Source organism: Sceloporus undulatus, chromosome 4, assembly GCF_019175285.1.
Source record: "Sceloporus undulatus isolate JIND9_A2432 ecotype Alabama chromosome 4, SceUnd_v1.1, whole genome shotgun sequence".
Taxonomy (NCBI): domain Eukaryota; kingdom Metazoa; phylum Chordata; class Lepidosauria; order Squamata; family Phrynosomatidae; genus Sceloporus; species Sceloporus undulatus.
Genome location: NC_056525.1, coordinates 23,832,308 through 23,859,672, shown reverse-complemented (window position 1 = coordinate 23,859,672; position 27,365 = coordinate 23,832,308). Strand labels below are relative to the sequence as shown.

General features: G+C 40.7%; 1 protein-coding gene across 1 annotated transcript in view; it reads left to right on the top strand.

Moving 5' to 3' along the window:
• TSHZ2 (teashirt zinc finger homeobox 2) overlaps window positions 1-27,365 on the top strand; it is a 342,078-nt gene that overhangs the window by 213,787 nt on the left and 100,926 nt on the right. The gene's annotated exons all lie outside the window — the stretch shown is intronic.

Below are 27,365 nucleotides of genomic sequence, written 5' to 3'. Positions count from 1 at the left end.
TTTTATCTGAGAAATTATGACTTCCATACAGATGAGATAACAGCTCTTTAACTGTTAATGTCAGCAATGAATAGAGTTGGGAAAGTGGAATTCAAAGCAAGTTTTTAACTTTTTGTAGCACCATTAGTCTATTGGAAGTTCTCGATGTTCATAATAGACATTGAAGGGGGAGGTTCCAAAGAGACAGAACTCTTTCATATTCTGATGTAATATCTGTCTTGCTAGTCATGCTTGATCAGACCAAAGGCCTGCCTAGTTTAACATTCTGTTCACACAAAAGATAGCCAATTACTTGGTTTTAGCTGATCATGCACAAGGTTCGTGGGCTACCTTGGGTCCCACATTGGGAGAAAGGTAGCAAGTAAGAGGAATAAATACATAAAAAATAAATAGAATGAGCCAAATACCCATAAATAGCCCACAACCAGGATGCATATTTAATAGCATCCTTCTGCTCATGTTCCAGCAACTGGTACAATGATTCTGATAAAACATAATCATCATGACCAAGAATTTGCCTGACCCCTTTTGAGGTCATCCATGTTGGTGACAATCTCGACATTGCATGGTAGCAAAATGCAGAATTCATCACTGCTATGTCTGAAGAAATAGCTTCTTTTTACTGGTCCTGAAATCTTCCACCATTCAGTTTCCTCCATTCTAGCTTTATAAGGGGAGGGAGGGGCTTCTTTGACCCCTTTTCCTATACCATGGAGATTACCGCACTAGGGTAAAAGCGTTCCCCAATGCGTTCTCACGGGCACGAGCCTGGAGCGTGATGAGAACCAGAACGCTAGTTTACCGCACAGCGGAACGCCGCCGTCGCCGCCGTGCGTTCCCAATGTGTTCCAGGGACGCCATTTCTGGGAACGGTTTTGAACCTTTCCCAGAAATGGCCATCCCTGGGACACATTTGAACGCAACGGCGTGACGCGGCGTTTCCGCTGTGCGGTAAACTAGCGTTCTGGTTCTCATCACGCTCCAGGCTCGCGCCCGTGAGAACACATTGGGGAACGCTTTTACCCTAGTGCGGTAATCTCCCATGCCTAATTTTATACACCTCCAACATGTCTCTCTTTAGTCATCCCTTTTCTAAGCTAAACTACAGTAAATCATGTAACTGTTCCTCATTTTGAGAAGCTCGTAGAGTCATAGAGTTCATAGAGTCACATAGGGACCACAAGGGTCATCCAACCCAACTGTCTGCCATCCAGGAATACACAATCAAAGCACTCTCTACAGTTACTCCCACCTTGCAGTCATTTTGGTTGCTCTTTTCTGTATCTTTTCCAACTGTACAATTTTGAGGTGCCATGACCAAACAGTATGTCAGAAGCCAAGTGAGGATTGCACTGGACTTACGTATAAGATCAATATGATATCAGCAGTTTGGTTTTCAATTCTTTTTTGTATTATGACCAGCATGGAATTTGCCTTTTTCAAAGAATCCTCATTGAAATCAAGTATGCATGCTTTAGAATTGTGATGCCTCACAGTTTCCACTGATTTTTTCATGGAGTTTGAACACTCATACAGAAGTTCAGGATGTGCAGCACAATCTGTATCATATTTGGATTGAACCTTTCCTTGAAGAAAAGCTCACAGCATGTTTGATGATCTTTTGCTCTCCTGTGTAGTTAAAGGTGATATGAAATATCTCTCCAAATTACAAACCTCAGCATTCCATAGAAAATAGGCATGGCAGTTAAAATGAGATCATAGCATCATCCATACTATGGATATTCCCAGTATCTGAAATGCCTCCCCAGTCCCTCCTCTCCAGGGTAAGATTTTAAATGTAGCACAGTGGGCTAAAGAATAGCCTTGCCCTTTGTCCAAATAAAACCATTTAGGCAAGAAGTCAGATATGGAACTATCTGATACAGGATAACATCAGCTGAATACCTCCTTGTGCAACATCTGAAAAATTTACATATGTGTGTGTAATTCCCTGTTATGTGTTAATATATCACCAACAAAATTGGAGTACTTGAAACACCAAGGAAAGTAGCAGCTCCATTATTTTATTTATTTATGGGATTTATATCACACCTTTCTCCCTAAATGCGATTCAAGACCATCTCAAATGACCAGCTGTGCATAAACAGGAAAGAAAAGCTAGAGAGTCAAAGGGTTAGTCTACATGTAGGTGTATTATGTGAGTTGATTAGGTTTTTTGCACCTTCATAGTGACATTTGTCTTCACTTCCCTGCACAAATTTGCATCTGTTCTCCTTCTCTCTGCTGTATCCATGCAAAGCTGACCACCTGTTCAATAATGCACACCCTCATGCATACTTCAATAAAAACCTTGATTACTTTTTATGTGGAGTTTGAGGATTCACCACCACCACAAAAGCCCAAACCCCTCTGAATTGCATGTGGAGGTATCACTTCCCTTCCATGGAAGATCAGGTTGGCCCTCTCACTGCTCTTTTTGGCCGAGAGCTAAAGGCATTTTATTTAGGCAGGGTTTTGATGGGTGAACTGTACTTACGTAGTGTGGTGTGCTGTTTTAATGAATTAATGATTTTTTTTAGTTTTTAAAATGGTTTTAACTCTGTTGTTTTTAACTTATGTTTTAATATTAGTATTATTTCATTATTTTTAACTTTTATAATTAATGTGCAATGACAAACTGCCTCTGACAAGAAAACTCCATGATAGGGTCACGTTAGCGGTGGCATAAATCAGAAACTACTTGAAGGCACACAAGAACAACTAATGTTTTAGTTTTATCTTTTTAAATTATTGTAAGCCACCTTGAATCCCACTTTGGGAGAAAGGCAGGAGATAAATCCCAGAAATAAATAAATAAATATTATATTATATTATATTATATTCAAATAAAATGAAGAATAGTGGGCCCTTGGTATCCACTAGGGTTTGGTTCCAGAGCTTCTTGTGGGTACCAAAATGATGCTCAAATCCCATTAAATACAATGGCATAGTAAAATGTTTTCCCTTGTATAAAATGGCAAAATCAAGGTATGCTTGTTGGAATTTGTATTTCTTTGAATATTTTCAAGCTATGGATGGTTGGATCTGTGGATAAAAAATCTGTGGGTATGGAGGGCTTGACTGTATTTTAATTGTGTAGACAAGCTTCTTTTTTTTAACTTGGAAACATCCAGGATATATTTCTGTCCCTTCCAACTGAATCACAGCATTCAAAATTAAAAATTCTTCTCCCTTCTGTGTGCCTCTCCAGCTTTTCTTTCCATCACCAGGCAAGGCCTCTGGAACAAGCTCTTGACACTGGTCAGCCCTTTCCAGTTAGGGAGGTGGGAGGGAACCACAACAAACCCAAACTTGATTTCCTGTTTGGGTGAACCATACATCACTAAGGTGCCCATCTGTGCTGTATGTCTGTGACAGAATGACAGGTGTCATTTATCACTGGCGCTGGTGGAAGCTGTGGGAAGGATTGAAATTTTTTCTGGAAGCAGTCAGTGTCTACAGGCTGCCAGATCATTAAAAGGGGGCCTTTCCAAAGAAAGCTGTGTGTAATGTGATTGCACTTACCATCAATGACAGGCGGAGAGAAAGAAGAAACATTTTATAAAAAAAGAGAGAGGGGGAAACAGTGAGCCAAAGGTTTTGCCAGGGGCAATTAAAGAGACAGTGTGACAAATGCCAAAGTCCTTTGTGAGAGGGGATGAGGGGGTGGAAGGGAAATTCTATTTCACTATGTACATGGCATGTACACCTTTTAGAGATTTCATCTGGAGCGCCAGCAAGCAAACCCAAACAGGAAACTCCTTTAACAGCACTTTCTCACATCACATATTATTTAAGGCACTGTAACAGACTTTGCACTTTCAGGAGCATGCATGTCTTTGAGCATAATGACTTGAAAACTGCAGCGGGAAGCAAGCAGGAACAGGAAAACCTATTTGGTCTGCAGCTGAAACGCCTAATAAATCAAAGGGCAGAACGGAGACCTGATACAAGGCCCCTTTTCAAAGAGACATTTACAACATCCTGTTTGCATAAGGACTTTTACCAAAAGCACCATAACATCTTAATTTCAGCACCTTCCGTTCTGCTTTCGGGGATAAAACATCTAACCTTAGGCCAGCAGAGGTTTTGAGGGGGTTTTCATGTTTTTTTTAAAAAATAAACACTCAATATTCTTTTTCCTCTTATGCAACAAGTTGTTTTTATTGACACACACATACACACTTAAAAAATTAAGGGCCCTCAGTAAAAAAGACTAGAGTAGAAACAATGGGCATAAATCAGCAGGAATGAACGGGAATCGCATAAAAAACTCTTCCTGTTCATTGTTGCTATGTGTCTTTGGGTCTTTCCTGGCTTATGACAACCCTTTCACAGGGTTCATGGCCAGGTTTGTTCAGAGGGGGTTCACCTTTGCCTTCCTCTGAGGCTGAGAGATTGTGACTTGCTCAAGGTCATCTAGTGTGTTTCTGTGGCTCAGTGGGGATTGAAAACCCAGTCTTCAGAGTCATAATCCAATGCTCACACCACTAAACAATACCTGGGATAGCTTTTGTCTATTACTGTGTGCCAGGTACTTCTAGTTTTTGAGATGGGTGTTTAAACCAAGTATAGAGAACGTGATTCTCTAGAAGTTGTAGGACAGCACCTGCCCTAAGCCCCAGCCAACATAATAAGTGTTAATACGGAATGGGAGGAGTTGCAATCCAACATGTTTCCCATGTACTCATTAACATTTCACTTATGAAAACGAGGACACGTGCCCAAGCAACATCGGAGTGTGGCCAAGATAGCAAAAGTTATTAATGAGGGACAACTCACAAGCTAGAAGAGGCTGCAGCAGTTTGCATTTGCCTGAGCCTACTGGGAAGGACAAAATTTTGCCACCTCCTCTTTTTTCAAAAAACCTCTTTTTTCTAAAAACAACTTGATGAGATAATTGAGTGCAAACTGCTTTTCCACTTTTGAACTCAGTTTGCAACAATTGAACCAAGCTGAGAAAGAGGGAAAATGAGAGAAGGAGTGAGATATTGGGGGGGGGGGCATTTTTAAAGCTGCAGAAAAAGTGGGACAATAGAGGATACATTGCAACTGTCCTTGTCAAATCAGGACAGTTGCAGCAGGGCATGTCCCATTCCCACCCTAAAGTTTGAAAACATTACTTTTTGGACTACAGCGCGAGGTGATCAGGTGGCAATTAACAATCATTGTCTGTCCCAAAGAAGAATTTTGCCACTACAAATGAAATTTCCCATCAGCCCCTAAATTTCTAGCATTTGCAGAATCTTAAAACTACTGCTGAACATTTAGAAATACTGTTAAGGCACCCAAGGAAAAATGGCAAAGTTATCAAGGGAATGAGAACATGCAAATAGAAGAGCTAGTTATGAATGGTTGTCAAGGCCTCACTCTCTGCAATGCTAGAAATTTGGGCAATTAGGGAAAAATCTGGGGGGCAAGAGATTTCTCATTTGGGAGGGGCAATGTCCTCATTCCCTTCCCCACAGATACAGTACATCCCCAAACAACTGCCAGAATTCTGCAGCCATCAGAGCCATTAGCCATGGCCCAGAATACCCAGACAATACAGCTACTCAGCAGCGGGCACATCCAGACTGATTGAAATGTCCCGTTTTGTTCCCATCTGATTCTCTACTGGGTTAAAATAAACCAAGCCGAAGAACTAGTATAAAAAGTATCTGATCATACTGGGAGCAGATGGAAAATATTCAGGATAAACAAAATATAAAGTAAAATAAAATAAAATAGGAAAGAATGGGAAGAAAATCTGGTACTTTCTGGTCTTTTTAATCAGCTTATATGAGCCTAACTGTCTACTAGAGAATGCAAAGCCAACATTTTGGGAAATCAAAAAAGGTGAACACTACATGTGCTTTGTTGGGTTTGTTTTAATAAAAGAAATCTATGCAGCATGTAAACATTTAAGTAACAGGGAAAGAGTCTTTTATTTTTAGTTGCCTTTTTTTGTAAAATGCTTTCCAAAGCCTGTGTGTGTGTGCCCAAAACACTATACACCAAGAAAAATGGGGGAGGGGGTCATCTAAAGATCCTTGTTCTGCATTTAAAAGCAGCATTTGGGAAAAGTCAACTTGTGTTGACCTCAACACATGAAAAATTATTTTACGAATGGTCCCTAAGCACATCCATCAGGATTGCCATCTGGCTGGTCTTTGAACTCTCTTGACCTGTTTGTTTGATTCTGAGTACAGCCTCATTTATTTTAAGTGATTTCTTTTTCTGGGAAAGGTAGCATTTAGTCTCACTGCTTCTGTGTTATATAGGGGAGGAGCCTCATGCTTTATGAGCCCAGAATAATGAAGCTTTAAGGATTTGTATCTTATCCTGTGGCTCCTTGACTAAGAAGTAATTAAATGCACAAGAGGATGCCAGTCTGTCAAGCTCTTTGTTGTCTACACTGGTTTCAATCCCACATTGCCTCAGCGTAGCATATTCACATGCAGACTTATATACTAAGTTGTGTAACATCTCCTAATAAAAAGGTAAAGGTTTACCCTTTGATGTGATTGTCTAATCATGTCCGACTGCAGGTGGAGGGGAAGTGCTCATCTCCATTACTAAGCTGAGGGGGGCAGCATTGTCAAAGATGCCTCTATGGTCATGTGGCCAGCATATATAAATGCCAAGGAGGGTGGCATGCTGTTACCTTCCCACTGAAGTGGTAATTTATCTTTTTTCACTTTTACATGCTTTTGAACTGCTAGGTTGGCAGAAGCTGGGACTAGTGATAGAAACTCACTTCATCACATGGCACTTGGATTTTGAGCTGCCAATCTGGTGACTTTGTGGTCATCAGAGTCAGTGTCTTCACTGTTAATCCACTGTGTCCCATTAACATCCCCTAGACTTATTGTAAAATGCTTGAAACTAACCCTCATAGCCAGTCAGTGCTTCTTAACAAGTGGGATTGGATGCCAGATGCACAATGATTACAGAAGTGCTGAAACTACCAAAGGGCATCCATGGACTTAGTGCTGATGCCACCATTGTGAATCTGGCTATGTAGCTAAACCCTTTTCCATTCCTACCTTGCCGTCATGAAGCACAGAATGGCTTTGTGGTGTGGTTTCAAGGACTTTACAGTAAGTGGGGGACTTGAGTGGAGGAAGGGAGGGAATACCACCTCTTGCAGTGCCTGAGAAAGGACCGCCACATGTGTAAGGGACATTTATGTGTGCAATGTGCCTAAAAGAATTTGGCCACTGACTACTAGTATCTCTCCTGCATTTTACAAATGAGATTTTTCAAGTATTCCTTGGAAAATTCAGAAATTGATCCAGAATCTTCTAACCAGGCTCTTGCACGCAACACAGTTATAACATTGTGATTCCATGGCTGTATCTTATGGAATCCTGGGGCTTGTAGTTTGGTGAAGCACAAGAGCTCTCTGGGTGAGAATTCTGAATAACCCATCCTAAACAAAAGATCCCATGAATCCATCGGATGTTGACATGAAGTTAAAGTGGAATCATCCCATTGTAGCTGTATAGTGTAAAAAGGCTCAAACTCTATAACCCTTCTAATTTGATTGCCATTGAGAATCTAGAAATCAATTAATAGCTAGGCCCAAAAGATGGCAGCTGGTGGTTTGAGCATTGGACGATGACTTTCGAGATCAGGTTTTGATTCCCTGTTTGGCCATAGAAATCCACTGGGTAACCTTGAGCGAGACATATTGTCAGCCCCAGAAAATTCCTTGACAAGTTACCCTTAGGGTTGCCATAAGTTGGAAAGGACTTGAAGGCACCCAACAACAACAATAGACCCAAAAGATAAATAAGTACTGGCCAAAAGAAACTGATTCCAAATAAATCTGCTGTCACTCACATAAATTCTTTGAAAATGTTTTTCTACACCATGCAGATACCAATTCCTCCCTTCCACTTCCTTTGAGGCAGGTTTCTTCACCTTGCTGCACAGCAGAAACTGTCCTGTAAGTGAAATATACATCAGCACCTGCAGGCAATAAGTAAAAGTTATATCTGGTATAATATTGGCCTAGATATCACCTTCCATGAATTTAAGGGACTAACTAGTCTACATGTGTAGCACATTTTTAGAGAAAATGTTCCCTCAAATGATGAAAGACAGCCATGATCTTCCTTACCTACAGCTCTTTCATTATTATGGATTTTACTGATATTGGCATGGTTACTCTATTTTTTCTTGCCTAACCTAACAACCTAACCTCGCTGGGTAGAGAAACATAAAATAGGGTCTTTGATTATAATTGCAGATTACAATTAGGATCATATCAAAAGAGATAGTCTTTCAGTTATGCACTCAAAACATTTAGGACTTCATAGGGTAAGCAAGCACCTTAACTAGGCTTGGAAATAAACTGACAACCAGTGATCTAAGAATGGTTTTATGCAGCCTGTAAATCATATGAGTCATTATTCTGTCCAGTTCATTAAGCACTAGCTGGAGTTTCTGAGTGTTTCTTAACACTTTTCAAGACCAGCCCTATGAAGATGCTGTACAGTAATGTAAACAAGTGGTCACCATTTGTTTTATTTCAGAGACATAGCTGTGTTAGCCTGGAATATCAGCATGGAAAGGAATACTGTAGCATCTTTGAGACTAACTGAGCAAAAGAAGTTCTAACATATGTTTCACAGACTTTGGGGCTGTACAGGCTGCCCCTTTTAGAGCCAGATCAGGGCTGCAGCAACCGCATGTTGCAGCCCCAATCTCACCTTTCCGTGGTGCAAAAAGGAGCCGCAAAAAGCAGCTCCTTTCTGTGCTGCGTAAAGGATGCCATAGCTACCAGTGCCATGGCTTTTCAGTGCTCCTTTGGTGCTGTGTCATGTAGAAGCAGTGCCAGAGGAGCGCCGTGAAACCACCCACCATGTGGTGTGGCGTGCAGCATCACACCGGCCTGGGGGTGGATCGAGGAGTATGTCGTATGCACGCCACACCCCTACTCTGCCCCCAGGCTGGCCTTAATGGCCGGCCTGTACAGCGTTTTCATGTACTTCTTCAAACGTACAGAGTGACTGGTGCCCAAGAAAGACCTTTATAATCAGACTGTATGAATAGCCATAGAAATGCAAAATTTGGGGTATGGTGATGAGTTGAGAAGTTCAGTTTTAACAATTATTATTATTATTATTATTATTATTATTATTAAACTTTATTTCTAAAGCGCTGTAAATATACACAGCACTGTACAAAGTCGGTAAACTTAAAGCATATATAAAAGCCTGCCCAAGATGTACACTCTAAGACAGGGGTAGGCAACCTTTTTGAGCCGGGGGCTGGGTTGCTGTCCCTCAGACAACTGGGGGGGGGGGGGCCGAAGCCAAAAAATAAATAATTTTTAAAAATTAAATATATAAATAAACCAGGACAAATGTAGGACAAAATTTTCAAATGGAGGACACTTTTTTTAAAAAAAATGGAGGACACGTGAAAAAATTTGCTGATTTTTTAAAAAATGTTAATATAAATGCATGTTTCTGAGGCTTCTATAGACAATTGCCCCCCAAAGGCCCCGGCGGCAATCGGCGGCAGGACCAGACTGGGGCCAGTCCCAAGGCCTCGCCAGGCTGGATCCGGCCCGCAGGCCGCAGGTTGCCTACCCCTGCTCTAAGATAATAACAATTAAAAAGAGGAATAGATAAAATTACCATATAGAAAAGAAAAAACAATTTAAAAACATCAAATATAAAAACAAATCACATCACATCAAATCAATGGTTGCTGAGGGATAAAAGCAGGAGGAAATACAGTGCGCCCGCATTATACGCAAACGCCTTTTATGCAGCTTTCAACTTACTCTGAAAGCCATGCAACGGAAACAAAATAGCACTACATGCACAAGCCCCATTATTGTCAGTGGGGCTCAAGTATATGCACTATTTGCTTTATGCGGGGGGGGGGGGGGGCCGGAACAGATCCCCATGTAAAGCAAAGGTGCACTGTATGTTGCCTAAGGTGGACAACCATGTGAATGGTAGAAGGGGTTTTGGGACATGGTGCGGGTTCACTGTGAGCAGGTCTTCATCTTCAGAAAGGGCTGCCATTGGAAGCTAGGTCGTGATACAGTTGAGAGCAACAGGGAACTACCCTTGCCATAACTACTCTGGATACAACATCATCTCAAGCTTCACTCCCCAGAGGATGTTCTATTTTCGCTATTTATTCCCCATCATGGTTTGCCTTGTCTACTGACCAACAGGGTCTTTAATGTGTCTGAACTGAACCCCAGTTTGTTTGTTAAATTCCAGTCCTTGAGCAATGGGTTAAGCCTTCCAAAGCCTTCTTGTCATTGCTTGAAAATGAGAGATAAAAATAAGTGCCATTAGCATCATGAGAACCAGCTCTAAAATGCCAGAATACTGTTGAGAATACTGTTGAGAATACTGTTGAGAGCAACTGATTTTAGATCTCAGCTTAGATTGATTCTGGGACATGTGTATAGAGAGAGCCAGCATGATAGAGTGGTTTGAGTGTTGGGATTGAGGGATCATATCTCTGCTGAGCCATGGAAACCCACTGAGTAACCTTGGGCAAGTTACACTCACTAAGCATCAGAGGAAGGCAAAGACAATCCCCTCCCCTCATTATAAGTTGGAAAAAACTTGAAGGCAAACAACAACAATGTTTAGCACCTGAAACTGCAACATAAAACTGTAGCCATTCACAGAGGGAGTAGGTAGAACCAATACTTTCACAGAACAGATCAGTAACTGAGGTTGAAATAAAAGCAGCCACATAATGCCAAAAATCGTCTGGGCATCTATATTATAGAATTTTAACACACATTTAAGGAACAAGCACACTTCCCCAGGCTTAGGAAATTTATACACTGTTTGTCTGTGTTTATGTACTCATTTGAAGTTATACCAATTATCTGAAAATTCAGTGATGCTGGGTGATGCAATTGTTACACATTTCCCCGTGGGTGTTCACTCATGTATATTCTTTTCACAAAGTGCCACAAACCACTGCAGTTGTTTTCATCACTACCATAACATGATTTTAATGTAATCTTTATTCTTGGCATTTGAAAATGCAGAACATTTTTCCTTTGTATTACAGTACTTTATTTCTGTTATTGTTCTTAAACAGAAGCTTGTAACACATTTTGCACTAGTTGAAGATAAATAGGTTGTTTTCTTTTCCTCTGACATTTCCTTTTTAGAGATTCTGGACCATGGTTGCAGCGTTTCCCTATGTGAAGCAGATTGGGTCAGAATAATGGTTTAAATGTCATATCCCTGGTGCAAAATAGATATTGCTGTTTCCAGCCTCTTACATTGGAAAAAGCAAAACAGAATATGAGGCCTCTGTGCCTTGGATGTGCTTTGATGACATTTTTTTTTCTGTGGGGTGACAGAAGCCATCCCTGTCACTCTCAGCAGACTACACCTGTACCACTGTTTGTCTTTGTTTGAAGGCTTACCTGTGATGCATTTCCCAATGGGCCTTGGGTTAAAAAAAAACACCTATGGAAAACTGATGACTTGTCATGGACTTGTAAATCTCAAGGGAAACAACAGATGGCATAAGGCATCAGTGTCATGTCTTTGGTCCACTCCTAGGCAGTTGAGTGTTTATATTTTTTTTTCATTCAAATGACTTATCGGTGCTGGGGATGCATTTTTGCTGGTACATCTGCTTTCCTGCATATGGAATACGTATGGGGGGGGGGAATCCTGCAGAAAGATTGCTTCAGCAATTTGGAAATGTTAATTATTGGCTACAATGCAAAGAGCATCATGTTCCCTGTTTTAAATCAGTGGCATCTTTCTAGGTGCTATAACTCTGATTTGAATCACTCTTCTACACAGTATACAAAATTAAGATCTTTATTTTATTTTTTTAACATTTCTGTCAACTATATTTTATTTTTCCCCAACTTGCTCCTTACTTTGGGCATTTACCTTCTGCAGACTGGAAGCAGAAAATCATGGCACATATTTATGGCAACTGATGTACGGTTAATCTTGGAAGAGAACAGTGCCCTTGTTGTCTGGAAATAAGGGCTTATTCCAATTGTAGGATCCAACAGTTCTTACCAAGGGCCACTGAACTGTTTTTAAGGTGTGTTGGTAGGGAATCAACATTGACAGGCTGATTAGTATTAATTTTGCCTACTTAAATCTTTGAAGGGAGAGGGCAACTTACTTTTTCCACTCATTATCACTTAAATCTCCTTAAATATGAAGATCCTTACAAGCATAATGCATTCTTAGAACCATCCTCCCTGTGTTCAGGGTAGCTTACTCCCAAGTAAGAAAGAAATTCCAAAGGTGCAAGCTGGATTCAGGAAAGGAAGAGGCACTAGAGACCACATAGCAAATATATGATGGATAATGGAGCACACCAAAAGAAAATTTACATGTGATTTATTGACTACAGTAAAGCCTTTGAATTAGACCATGAAAAGCTATGGGAAGATCTGAAAGAAATGGGAGTGGCACTGCATCTGATTGTCCTGGTGCATAATCTATATTCAGGACAAGAGGCTTGCATCAGAGGCTGGACATGGAGAAACTGGTTTCCAATCAGCAAAGGGGCCAGGCAAGGCTGCATACTATCACCCTATCTATTCACTTTTTATGCAGAAAATATCATATGCAGTGCAAGCTTAGACTCAGAGGCAGGAGGGGTGAATAGCAGAAGGAATATTAACAACCTAAGATATGCATATGACACAATATTACCAGCAGAAACCAAAAAAACCTGAGTCCAACATTCAAAACACTATATCATGGTAGCTTCAATTTCTTTACGTCATATTCATCATATGAAAGGAAGAATTTTCAGATTAAAACTAATTTATTGCATTCTGCTCAGTGGGATTATGCACTCCACTATTTCCTTCCACTTTTCACTGAAATCATAAACACTTCTAGAGAGGCACACTTTTTTTCCATTTAAATATTTAACTGAGAAGTGGATTTCTTACTTTATCAGTATGTTGCAGAATCTCCAGAGAAAGTTCTTCTTCTTCAGCTATTTCTAGGCCCCATTCCCACACTCTTATAACGCAGATCAAGAATCGAATTATGGGTGCATCGTTCCCATTTCAGTGTGCATTCAATCCTCATTGCACCAATTTCGTTCCCATTGGAATTCGGATCTGATCCCCCATGTATTCGATTTTTCCTTAGAAAACCAGAATCAGTAGTGGATAAACTGGTTTAAAAAGCGTGCACATTTTTAGAGGTTTTTCCTGTGCCTCCTGAGTCTGAATCGGGGCAAATGAATGGGAACGACAAGAGTGTCCGATTCAGGAACTTGGGGATGGGAGGAGCAGTGCTCAAGGGGCTGGCCTGGGGGTGTCACCTGCTTGTTCTCTTTCCTACATTACCAGAGCCATTTTCTCCCGTTCGCATAGCCTTTCTCCAGGTGGAGTGGAAAGCAGGGTAAGGCGATTGCATGTGCAGACAATTTTTTTTTTAAATTAAGCTTTCGATCGCTTAGGCGCTTTGTCAGGTGTCCAAACATAGCAAATTGCTACATTGACCTCCAAATACGGTAAACACATTACGCCCCCCTTCAACCTCCCCTCTGCTTCACTTTCATAGATCGACGTGTGAGGAGACCCATTAAACACCATTTTAACTATTATTTTTTCTTTTCTTTTTTTACATGCCTGCTTGATCGCCCCTCAAACAGCCCAGGGAGCAATGAGTGAGGCAAAGGAACATGAGGGGATGGAGGCTCCCTTTTCCCTTTCCCAGAGGGAGTCTGGGAAGACACAGGAGAGCCTGGGAGGCAATGGGACTTGCGAGAATAGAGGCTCCCTTTTAACTTTCCCAGAGGGGAAAAGCGCCTAAGCGATTGATTGGCTGTGACATCAATCGCTTAGGTGCTTGATTGACAGCTGCTTTTAAAAAAAGAGGTTCCAGAAGGGCAATGGGAACGGGGAGCAAAAAAGTCCGCTTCAAATTACAATCAAGAAAATTTCAATGGGAACAAGATCATGGATCAAAAAAACCCAAGTCCGTTTGCCCCCTTTTGTAATGGGAACAAGGGAGCAGATTCGAATACGACTCGGGGGAAAAAATCCGAGTCAGAATCGCAGCAATATAAGCCAATTTTTTTGCCCAGTGGGAATGGGGCCCTACTGTACTTTTGACTTCTAGTAAGAAAAGATGGATCAGACTTTCTTCCAGTCCATTGTAGATTCTCACATGTGTGTTCTGATATCTTTTCTATCCTGTTTCTGCACTTCTGGTTTGTTTGCTCTGAAATATGCACCAAAGAGAATTCTTGAACATCCCTAATCTCTCAGAACTTCTAACCTGCTTTTTTCTGATGCGCACATGCATACAATGGGATCTCTTGACAGCTGCTTGACCCTTCACTTGACAGACTGTATAATAAAAAGGGTTTGTCTGTGAAAGCTAATCTAGCTGATATAACTAAATTTCACATTATATCAAGTAATTACCACAGTGAATATGATCTTCCGAGCAAAGGTTTCAGACTGGATGTATTCATGGTGATACAAATATTACAAGGAGGTTTTGTCAAGGGCAGCTTGGTGCCTGTATTTTTGTTCTTCTTTGGTGTAAAAGTTATCCTAGAAAAGGTTCTATAGGAGTGACGCAGAAAACAGAAAGTTTGCCTAATTAAATATTATTTTTGTATTTTTCAAAGAAAGCCATGATCAGATATTACTTTACAAGAACAGTGCCATACAGCTTTATAGCATGCTTATGGGGGAACTAAATTTGATAAGAAACCTTTCTTATTTTCCACTTAATGAAATCTAGGTAAAAAAAGATTCATAATGACACAATGTACAATTTTGGTCTTAAATTACAAATGTAAGTTGTAATTTATCTAAAGTTAAGCACTTGTAACTCCCATGTTATAAGCAAGCACAGGTTAAACCAATCTTATTAGGTTGAAGTAGACATCAAGGGAAATTTGTGTCTCTGTGTTTTTAACAGTAAACCCATTTTCCTCCCCCTGTGGGATTTCCTCAGAGATATGTAACTCAGAAATCAAACTTGCAAATGAAGCCTTCCCATGGGCAAGTAAAGCAAAACCAGGCACACTAAATACAAAATATGTAGGTGTGGACAATCTTAGGGCTTTTACAAACAGATGTCTTGCACTATTTGAGGGAGAACCTCTTATAAAAATGAGCAAACAACATAATCTCACTAATCTCATAGTCTCTTTACAAATTGAAGAATAAGATATTGGTTTTGATTATTGGAGCAGTTGGCTTTTGCACAAGATATTTGTAGACATAAAATAATTAAGGGTTCACTGATGGATACAACCTAGATCATGCCTAGGTAAGGTAGCTGTTGGGAATGAAATATAAGGGTATTTCAGTGCAATAAATATTTATAAAATTTAAAGATAAGGCAAATATGTCCATTATTCCAAGTGTCTTTGTACTCATTAGCCAAAGCAGTAGAAAGTAGGAAGGAAATATCTGCCTGTTATTAGGGTGACCATGTGGCCCACTTTACACAGGATTGTCTTCTAACTGAATGTATTTTCTGTTGTAATATTCAGTGTAGTGTTCAAATCTTGCAGGTTAGGTCCCTCCAGTGTTGCTGTGTCCCAAACACAATAGCATAAGGCAGACTCAGAACTGGGAATTATTGACAAGTTTTCCCCATCAATGAAAAAGGATGCCCTGACCACACCTGGCATACACAGCAGTGACTTCGGGTTATAAGTGTCACCAAAGGCTCCATTTTATGACTATTATTGTGATTTAATAGTCAAGTGTAGTAATCTCCATAAGATTGTTTCCTATGTTCCTTATGGGAACTATTCAACTGTCCTGTTCTTTCACTATTGTATAGCCTTATATGATTCCTCCCACAAACCTCCTCATCCCACCCCTAGTTCAAGGAACATAAACTCTCTTACTCTGAATCTTGTGCAATTTGGACACATCTTTTGTAAATATAACTTATGTCCCCTCCATGCTAGGGCCATCGGGCCCTCTGGTATTGTTTAAAGTCAATCTTTGCATCACACATGAATGGCACATCATTAAATGTATAGTTCCTTCCCCTCTCTTTGCTCAGTGAACTTAAGTACCATTGCTAGAATTATGTGGACTTATTGCATTCAAATGAATTTCACCCACATTTTCAAAAAAGAACTGGTATCTTTCTGAATGGAAAGGGCTATTTAAATGTAGATTATTATTTGCAGTATATGTAAAATCTATGTATGTATTTTAATACAAGGATAGAAGTGTGTGTGTATGTGTGTGTGTAAGTTCCCTCTGTACGTTTTGTTTGAAGTTGCAAATCTTTTCATGGCTCTAATTTATATGCAAAGATTTCCCTGCTCCTATCACAGGTTTTTCCAATATGTTTTGATGAAGCCTAGATAGTTCAAATTCATCTGAAGCATTGTGGATTTTATTTATTTCATATCTGACTTGCATTAAGTTTTTGTTATAGGTTCACATTTGCTTTTATATTCCAGTAAGAGAGGAAATAGAGTGTGTTATTATGCCAAGTCTTTGTTATTTATATATATTGCATCCTGTGTGTGTGTGCATGCCATTCTGCCTCTCAAGAGAGAGGCAGGCTTCCATTTTAATTTCCACTATTCTGTTCATTAACATTGTCTGCACACCCATACACACAAGTGTGTGTGTGTGTGTGTGTGTGTGTCTGTCTGTCTGTCTGTCTGCGTCGGTGTGTATTCTAAGTTCCAAGAAATCTATGGATAAATAAATAAATATCAGAGAAGGACAATAACAATGTCTTCTTTACTTAAAGATTTTGATTCTAGTCCATGCAGTATTTCTCTAGTTTTTCCTCTTGAAAACTATTCCTTAATTCCTAAATTGAACTACTGAAGACCAGCAGAAAGGCATTTGTTGTGGTGTGGGGCTCAAGGCTGTGAAACCTGAATTCAGATCTCTGCTGTGAAACATAAAGACATGCCAAACTGGAATCCAGTTTGTGGCATATGCAAATGTTATGCCATTTTACCATCAGCCCTCCATATCCACAGATTTTTTTTATCCACACATTCAAGCATCCACAGCTTGAAAAGGTTTTAAAAATATATATAACTTCTCAAAAACAAACCTTTATTTTTATTTTATAGAAAATACACCGTTTACTATTTCATTATATTTAATGGGACTTGAGTATCCATTGATTTTGGTATCCCACGGGGGATTCTAGAACCAAATCCCAGTTGATACCAAGTGCCCATTGTATAATTTTAAACAAGAAGGGATCCACTGCTCTCTTCAGTACCTATTTCCTTGCTGCCTAGGGATGCCCCATGACCATTTAGTGACTCTGGAAGGTGTCTCTGTTTTTGTAGAAGGATGCATGAAAACAACAACAACAACAACAACAACAACAACAATAATAATAATAATATTTATTTATATACCGCCCTATGGCAAACCAATCCGGGCGGTTGACAACAATAAAATATAAAATATAACAATTAAAAACACTTCATCCCTCCCCCCCTTAAGACAATATTAAACAGTATAACATATTAAAAACACAACATCAAGCATAAAAACAGCAATTAAAACCCTGATATCCCTCTGTTGATCCTCGACCATCACTGAGATGGGGCCACGGGAGGAATGAGGGAATCAGGGAACCTGGGCTGGGATGGTTAGTCTGGAAAGGCCTGCCGGAAGAAATCCGTCTTGACCGCTTTTTTAAAGCTGTCTAATGATGTTATCTGACGGATCTCATCCGGCAGGTCGTTCCAGAGTTTGGGGGCAACAGCAGAGAACGCCCTCTGGGAGGTCGCCGCAAGCCTAGATTTTAAAGGCTGCAGTAAGTTCCTCCCAGAGGACCGGAGAGCGCGGGGAGGATTGTACGGGAGGAGGCGGTCCCTGAGATAGCTTGGACCCAAGCCATTTAGGGCTTTAAAGGTGATAACCAACACCTTGTACTGGGCCCGGAAGCTGATAGAGGTTATATGTCCTACTGATACGATGACATCTTTCTGGATCTCCCCATTGCACCTTCTCTCCAGAGACTCAAGAAGATGATGTGTCTTTCATGTCTCCTGCTATAGAAATGCTGTTGGCTGCTGGCTGGCCAATCTGCAGCCATTAAATGACCATGTGGGGGTGGATCAGGGAGTGGAGGAGGAAGCAAAGCTATATCTGGTCAAGATTTATTCTCTGCCAGTATCATGGATGATCTTGGATTGTATTTCTCAGCCTAACATACATCACAGAACATTAGGAAGATGTTATCTTGTGATGATAACATTAGGAAGACAGTATGCTGTAAAAGAAAAATAGTTTAGTCCTAAAGAATTGCATCTGCACTGTAGAAATATACCATTTGACATCACTTTATTTGTCATGGCTCCATCCTATGGAATCCTGGGATTTGTAGTTTTTTAGGGCACCAGAGCTCTCTGACAGAGAAGGCTAAATACTCACAAAACCACACATCTTCATAGCATTGAGCCATGGCAGTTAAAGTGGTTTCAAACTGCATTACATTGGGCACTTGGTATCTGCTGAGGTTTGATTCCAGAAGCCCCTGTAGTTATCAAAATCTGCACACACTCATATCCCATTAAATATAACAGTGTAGTAAAATAGAGTCACTTGTATAAAATGGCAAAATCAAGGTTTGCTTTTTGGAATTTATATATGTTTTGAATATTTTCATGCTATGGATGGTTGAATCTGTGGATAAGGAATAAGGAATCTGTGGATATGGAGGGCTGACTTTATTCTACAGTGCAAATACAACCTTGGAAGTGTACCATAGGTTTCAATTGGAAACAATTTAGCATAACTGAATCTATAGAAAGGGCACATCCAGACTGAGTAGAGTCTTTGTTCCTGTTCTTCTTGATTTTATACTGTGTTAAAATAAACTGATCAGGGCTGTTGGTATAAAAAGTCTCTGATTGTATTGGGAGCTGGAGAAAATATTCTGATATAAACAAAAATGTGCAGGGATCTCCACAAAAAGAAAAAAGAAAAGGAACAGGGACAAAATCTGGAACTTTTTGGTCTTTTTAATCACCTGGTTTGGATGCACCTGAAGTCACATTAGGGAGAATAAAGTTAAAACTCTTGAGCAAGCAGCCAAGATCCAGTGTTGGCAAGGAGTTGTATGTAAAGATAGCATATCTTGGGGCCTGGAACATCTTCTCCAGTTCTCAAGCTATGATGGAGGAAATCCTAGGGAAATCCTATATAATGTCCTAATATGTTAGACTGGGGGGGAGGGATATTTGAATGGCCTTTTTATTTGAAATGTGTGTGTGTGTTTTTGATAGGCTTGGTAGGAGGGGGCTGAATGCTGTTTAGTTGTGGTTGATGCTTAATGTATCATACTAAAGGACATCACTAGTGGCTTCCCCTTGTAACATCATCCTTGTAACATCATCAGGGTCCACCTACGTGGCCTCTATAGGTATTCCTAACTGGAAGGATTGTTCTGTTGCCTACTATGGATCCGTTAATATGGTAGAACATGAGAAACCCTGGTAGAGCAGTGATGAAGAAACTGAAGCTGTGTGCTAAGTCAAACAGAATCTGAATTGCCTGGTGTTGGCTGTTTGAGGAAAATGAAGTTGTGTTGGACCTAGGGTTGCCATAAGTCAGGAGCTCCAAACCGGGACAAATGTAGGGCAACATTTTCAAATGTAGGACACATTTTTTACAAAATGGACGTGCAAAAAACTTGAGGATTTTTTAAAAATGTTAATATAAATGCATGTTTTTTAAGCATGATCAAAATGGAGGACATTTTGGCATTATTCCTAGACAGATGGCAGAAATGGACTTGCCCTCGGGTTCAACTGTACTTCTCAGAAGTGTGTACTTGGGCAAGGGACTGTGGTTTTTCTTCACTGCGCATGAGTTTATTAAAATCACAGCAAGTTACATTAGCCATGCCTCAGAGGCTTGTTGATATCAATATCACCATCATCATCATCATCATCACTATAATTGTCCAGGAAAGGCAGACTTGTTAGCATTCAAAGCGCCATAAATACACAGAAAATGCACTTCCATACATTTAATAATAAAAAATAATGGGGGGAAAATAAAAAACAAGGCAGGGGTGTATATATTTCATAATAAAAATTAATGTAATAAAATAAAACAAGCAATAATAAAAATTAATAAAATAAAACAAGCAATAATAAAAATTAATGAAATAAAATAAAACAAGCAATAATAAAAATTAAAGAAATAAAATAAAACAAGCAATAATAAAAATTAATGTAATAAAATAAAACAAGCAATAATAAAAATTAAAGAAATAAAATAAAACAAGCAATAATAAAAATTAATAAAATAAAATAAAACAAGCAATAATAAAAATTAATAAAATAAAATAAAACAAGCAATAATAAAAATTAAAGAAATAAAAAAAGCAATAAAAAAATTAATAAATAAATAAAATACTATTTATATTTTTTAAAAATAATTTAAAAACCCCAAAAAACCAAGGCAGACCTAATGGCCACTGACTCAGCTCTCCTCCTCCTCCTCCTCCTCCTCCTCCTCCTCTGGCCCAATTCTGCCCTGGCCCCTTCAAGGCACCCTTCCTCCTCCTCCTCTTCCTCTCCTCCTCCTCTCCTCCGCCCCAATTCTGCCCTGGCCCCTTCAAGGCACCCTTTCTCCGGCTCCTTCCTCCTCCGCCTCCTCCTCCTCCTCCTCCTCTCCTCCCCTCCTCCTCCTTAGGATGGCTGGCATGCATGCGCGCGCGGAAGGAAGCAGGGCAGGCGCGCGCACTGCCACTGGCCCCTGCTGAGGCCTGGGTGGCGCGCGCCAAGGAGCCCGTCCTCTTTGGCCAGCTGGCCAATGGCTGGCTGGCCAAAGCTAGGGACGAGCTCCTGTTATGGAGCCCCGTGCTCGCACGCATGGGTGGGCAAGCCCTGACGTGGTGGCGGCGGCGCTTCTGCCGCCGAGGAGGAGGAGGAAGGCGGAGCCGGAGGAGGAGGTGGGTTGGCGCTGCCCAGCCCACCACTAAGAGGAGGAGGAGGTGGGTTGGCGCCGCAGCCAGCCGCATTAGCGGCAGCGGCTATGGCCGTAGGAGGAGCGGACCCCGAACCGGGAACAAGGCGTGGGGGCCCCCCAAACCGGACCGTGACCGTGAGGGGCCCCCCAAAAGCGTGATTGTCACGGGGGCCGCCGGGTTATGGCATCCCTAGTTGGACCAAATACTGGCTGATTAACAGGCCCATTCCCTGTATTTTGCTTTCTGGTTACCTGCACAAAATTTGCAGGTTCCATAAGTTTCTTTTACTGAAGCCTGCCCGCTCCTTTTGGAAATAATACTGTATATAGAGATGCCTTACACTGACTACATCTGAGATACTTCTCAACCCTGCCAACTGAGGTCATTAAACAAAACTCCCAAAAAACCAAGGTGACTGGAATTGAATTTAGGACTTTTCATGTCAGCAATGCATGTGTGCTTACTGGAAGCAGGCAAAAACTCTTTCATTCAGGCAAGCTTTTAGCGACTGATAAATTGCTAAGGAGTTTACTTTTAACACAAGAGTGTTATTCAATTCTACTGTGTTTAAATATAATTTGTTTAATCCTATCTTAATATTACAACTTTACAAGGGTGATTTTTGTACTTTTTTAGGTCGCCTTGTTCTGAGTTGCCTGGAGTTCCTATTTAGGAGGTAGGGGGTAGGATATAAATAAATACATCAATGAATGTATATTCAAAATATCTCTCTCCTATTTGGCATTTTTCAAACTTTCTGATGGCCTAAACCCCTTTATTCCCTTTCCTTTATCTGTGTAGTTGCTCACTGATCTATCAGAGGCAGCATTTGCTTTTCACAGCCTCTTGCTTCTTCTGAAGGCCTTTACGCCTTTCCTGCTGAAATCAAAATCCATATTTGAATGCTGGGAAGTACTAGTGACTTACTAGTAACCAGTTACCTACCATTAAGTAATTCTGTACTGTGACTTGGTAATTTGAAACAGGAAAGAGAGGGGATTGGAAGGAGAAAGGGGATTTCAAGGCATCAAAAATGTATCTTCTCTAATAAAGCCTCCTGGGATGATTCTTTTTCTTTTTTTAAAAAAACCCAGATATCTACTGCTGAGAGGTGGGGAGTGATGTTTCTCCCTTTCTGCCAGTCTGACTGCAGTTTTTGCTCTGCCAAAATCTGACGCATTTCAACATTCATGCACAGCTAGTCATTTCTGACAATCCAGAGCCCTTTTCTTCCCTCTGTATAGTGCAGTATTTATAATGTTTCGGAAAGTGTCTCTTTGATTACATTATTCCGTTGTCTGACCTATACTTTCAGATAAAAGTGTTTTGCTTAGAAAATACATAATAAATCACCACCAGAGGGGGAAAAATAAAAGAGAAGTTCTTTTTCTTCTCCATACCCCTACCCCCCTGCACTGTAAATTAAATGTGAAAAAATGATTTTTAAAAGAGCAAAGCATAGGCGTCAGAGTTCTCTTAACGGTTTTGGCTCTGCAAGAACAGAGCATGGAGAATGGAGTCAGCATAACTCAGGGTCACTGGAAACATATGTCAAATGCTGGAATGGTGCAGGATTTGGCTAGGGAGGAGGCTGCAGCCACACAAAACTGTTTTATTGTTATGCATTCTGTCTGTGTTGAAATATAGTGCATGTTCCCTGGCACTGGATTTTTGAACAGAGATAGTTTTACTGTTTGGGGTGGAGAAGAGATGCAGGGCTAGTCTACACATAAGTGTATTGTGAGAATTGCTGCAGATCTTTTTGCACATTCACATCAACACTTAATTGTCTTTTTTCCTGTGCAAATTTGCATCTATTCAGCCTCCCTCTGCTGAAAATGAGCAGCTTTGTGAATCTGTGAAAAGTGGACAAATGCCCATGTTTGATAATGCACATCCTTGTAGAGACTGTGGTAGAAACTATGGTTTCTTTTTCTGCTGAGTATGAGGAGTGTTTTGAGGAGGGGACTGCAGAGGTACTGGATTCTATGCAAACAAAATGAGGAGTACAGTATTTAAATCATGTAGACAAGCCGACAGTCTCATTCTTCCCTATCTATTGGATTCACTCCCCCTGCTGGTGGGCTTCCCAAAAGTGTGGTTGGTCATTCTGGAGAACTGGATATGGGTCAGCCTTATACTTCAGTTAACAACAACAACAACCTCACTTTTTCCAAAGTCTGTTTATGCCTGTCCAGGTCCCCCTTTTTCCTTCCTGATTTTTTTGGAAGAATGGTCAAAGAGCGCTGGAGAAACACAACATTGTGTCTACACTAAACAATGCAATAAAGCTTGAGCTGGGAAAGAATAGGAGCTTAGTCAATCTTGCCTCATTGAGTTCCATTTGGGAGAAAAATGGGATATAAATAAGATAAATCAATCCTGCTGCTGCCTGTGCCTTCCTATAACAGGCAAGGTAAAGAGCAGCTGTCTCTGGAATCACTTACTGATTATGTTGTTGTTGTTGGTGTTGTTGTTGTTGTTGTGTGCCTTCAAGTCATTTCTGACTTATGGTGAGCCCAAGGCAAATTTACCATGGGCTTTTCATGGCAAAATTTGTTCAGAGGAGGTTTGTCATTGCCTTCCTCTGAGACTGAGAGCATGTGATTTCCCCAAGGTCACTCAGTGGGTTTCATGACCAAATAGGGAATCGAACCCTGGACTCCAGAGTCCAAGTTCAACATTCAAACCACTACAGCACACTGGCTCTCAATACTGATTATGAGTGAACAGCAAAACAGACAAAAGGGGTTTGATTCATCAGCAACCCCCAGCAAGTTAAAATTAAAAAAGAATAAATCTATAAATCTAGCCACCAAAATGGAAATTATAGGAAAAGTCAAGAATGATGAAAGAAAAACAGCAGCAGCTCTGGATGCCTCATAGAAGAGGCTTTCAAGTGGTTTCTAGGAGTTTCAAAATGTTTTTGTTTACTTATGTAAAGCTTATATGATCTGGTTGTTTCCTTTCACATGTGCATATTACTAGTGTTTTGTGTGGGGGGGGGAGGATTGCTGAGACATGTTGAACTGCTCTTATTCTTAGTGGTGTAGGAATCTGTCCCTATGTTATTTCTCCTTCTGGTTCCAAATTTTCTGTTAAGGAAGTAATGTTTAGGGACACCTCTATTTCGATAACTGGGCTATACCTGTATTTCAATTCATTTGATAAGAACTTACCAAAATTAACATTCTTCTTTGAATCTAAAATTGGAATGTTGGAGAATCTGAAAAAGCTCAGTGGTCCATCTGGATCCAGGGTTTTGAATGTTAACTCATAAAAGGATGTTATAAAGGATGTTTAAAAGGTTAAATAAGATCTTTGCCTGCCAGCAAAAAAGCAGTAGAGAGTATGCAATGGGTTCAAATACACTGCATATGCTCAACTGTGTTTTTGCTGGCATGCAAAGATCTTATTTAAACAAGCCTCAGCCTTGGCTGACCAGACAGAATGAGATGCAATTGGGTATGCTGTTTTTAGTATGTCATGTGTATTTTAAGTGTTTTAATTTTCACTGTTTTAAAAATAGCATTTTAATTGAATATATGGTTTAAAGTTTTTTAAAAACCTTTGTACTCTATATTGTTGATATGAAGACACACCCAACTAAAGGTGGTGGCAGGTTTGGGTGTGCAACGCCAGTACCCTGGTGAGAACAAACTGTGATACCCAAAAAAGGATCTGAAGTTGGATGTAAAGTTTAAAAGGGGGAGATTTAATTTAAAGGACAAAAATAAAAGTTTTCTCCTCCCCAGCTCTAAACAAAAGATACTTTACAGTTCAGCTTTCTTCCAGACGACATCTTTCTGGGTTCGATGTAGTTTGCTCTCCTCGCTCAATGGAGCTGGTGCAGGGTCTTTCAGCTCCTAAATTCCTCTATTTTCCATGCTGATGGTAACTGATTTGGCTAAGTGTAAGAAATGCCCTTTCCGGCTGTCTGGGCCTGCTTGCCACCAAAAGACAGCTCTCTGCTTGCTCTCAGCAAAGACTGCTCCAAACTAAAAACCTCTAGCTACAGCACAGCATGCTGGGAAAGGGCAAACCAAACCTGGAAATAATGCAGGGGAAACCTACAGCTCCTCCCATAAACTAATACAATGACTTTTCTACACTAAAATAATCTAAGGCCTGAACCAATGTGAAAGAAAATGCAGGGGAAAGTTTCAATCAGTCCTGGCAGGACATCACAGTTGATATGTTCTGTTTTAATTTACAGTGTAAGACACTTTGAGTCTCATTCATGAGATAAGCAGAATATAAATCAAATCAATCATATCTGATCATATTTGAATCAGAGTTGTTGCTGCTGTAATTATATGCTGACCAGCTGGCTTCAAGAGAGGTGACCCTATGAATGAAAAACATCCATGATGCCTGGTAATCAAACAGCCCTGCTCAGGAATAGCACAGACAGGGCTGCAGGTTCCTTGATTGAATCAATCCAGTGCTACTGCCCAGTTGCACCTTGGAATGTTTAGTCTGGCTTTCTCAGCAAAAAACGAGGCTGCCCAACTGTGTGGGCCGGCTGCTTTGCCACCGGGTGCTTGGGGTTTTCTGTCACAGCTTGGGGTGGCAGCATAGGCCAGAATCTGGTTGGTTTGGTTACCAGGGCTATGGAGCACTGGTTTGGGAGTCAATAGGGACCCGGGGGCGAGCTAGGCATGCGTTGTGACCATTGCGGGGGCCACAACATGGTTAAGCCACCCGGTGACTAGGGGCTTTGAGTACAAGAGAGCGCCTGGTGTGATGGCGGCTAGTTGGCGTTCCTTAGCCCCTAAGTCATCCCAACGCCTGGCGGTCACCAGGTATGCTGCTTATCGATTAACCATGGGGTTATTCGATGCTTCAGATCCTGACCTTATGCATTGTGCCAACCCTTCTGTTCTGGTTTGCTGTTGCTAATAAAGTTGTGGCCTTTCATCCAATTTGGTTTCTTGTGGTTTTTTGCACCTGCCTCCCAGGCAAACATGTCTGACTCTGGAGACCCTGACAGAACCAAAGCCACCATGAGTATAGTCTCTTACCTGATGGGAGGATGCAACCCCACATCCAGGGAAAGGTAGTGCCAAGGTGGAGATTCAAAGTTGCCACCTCTTCATAGGCCCCATTCCCATTTACATTTGAACCGGTTTGTGATTTGCCTTTGCTTCGTGTCAGTGATTCGATTCCAAAAGGTCCGTTGTTCCCATTATGAATGCGGATCTTTTCGTTATCCCCTTGTAATTGCTTCTTCTTTTTTGGCACAATTCTCATCCTCACTAGTCTGCGACACTTCAAAATGCATGTCAATCATCTGTGTCATCAGTAATATAAGCGGAAGCCCAGCTTGGGAACTTTATTTTTTTTTAAAAAAAATAGAAGATTTGATTCTTTGGTTTTGCAACTACTTGCCTCATTGAGCTACCAATCGCCTGGCTTGCCAACCAAGTACAGTGGTACCCCGGGATACGAATGCGCCGCCTTACGAAATTTCCGGGTTACGAAAAAAATCCATTCAAAAAAACTGTTCCAGCTTACGAACGTTTTTTCGGGTTACGAAAAAAATTTTGGTGCTTTTCGGCGCTATTTCACACGAAATCGCGGCTTTTCCCCATTAGCGCCTATGGGTTTTCGGCTTGCGAAGGCTTTTCGGGTTACGAAAGCGGCGGCGGAACGAATTAATTTCGTAACCCAAGGTACCACTGTAATTGTAAGTAGTTGCAAAATCAATGAATCAAACCTTCGATCAATTTTTTAAAAAATCATGTGCCCATAGGTCACACCACGAGCACAAAGGCAGCATGGGGGGGGGGGTTGTGTGGATCTACCAAAAACTGAGGAGAGATGATAAACACCCCTCTGCCATTAGTCCCTCCCCTCCAAGATGATGCAATTCAGATCCATCGTTCCCACTTGTTGAATCAATTCGGAATCATTTTTTTTTTTCAAAAGAACCACCAAAGAACTAGTTTCATGAAAGAGTGTTTTGTTTTTACCTTTGCCTCACTTCGTTGTGATTGAAACCGATCACAGTAGGATCAGAACCAGTTTCAAATGTGAATGACAGTCATATAACCCGATCAGCAATTAGCTTTATAATAGTGGGAATGCAGCCATAGTATCATAGAAGAGATGGAAGAGATCTCAAGAGCTATCCAGTCCAACCCTCTGCCGTGCAGGAATATATAATCAAGCCTCCCCCAACAGATAGTCATCCAGCCTCTGTTTAAAAACCTCCAAAGAATGAGACCACCACATTCTGAGGGAGTGCGTTCCACTGTCGGACATCTCTTACTGTAAGGAAGTTCTTCCTAATATTGAGGTGGAATTTCTTTTCCATTGAATCCATTGCTCCATGTCCTGTTTTCTAAAGCTGTAGAAAACAAGCTTCCTCCATCCTCAATATGACATCCCTTCAAATATTTAAACAGAGCTATCATATTGCCTCTTAACTTT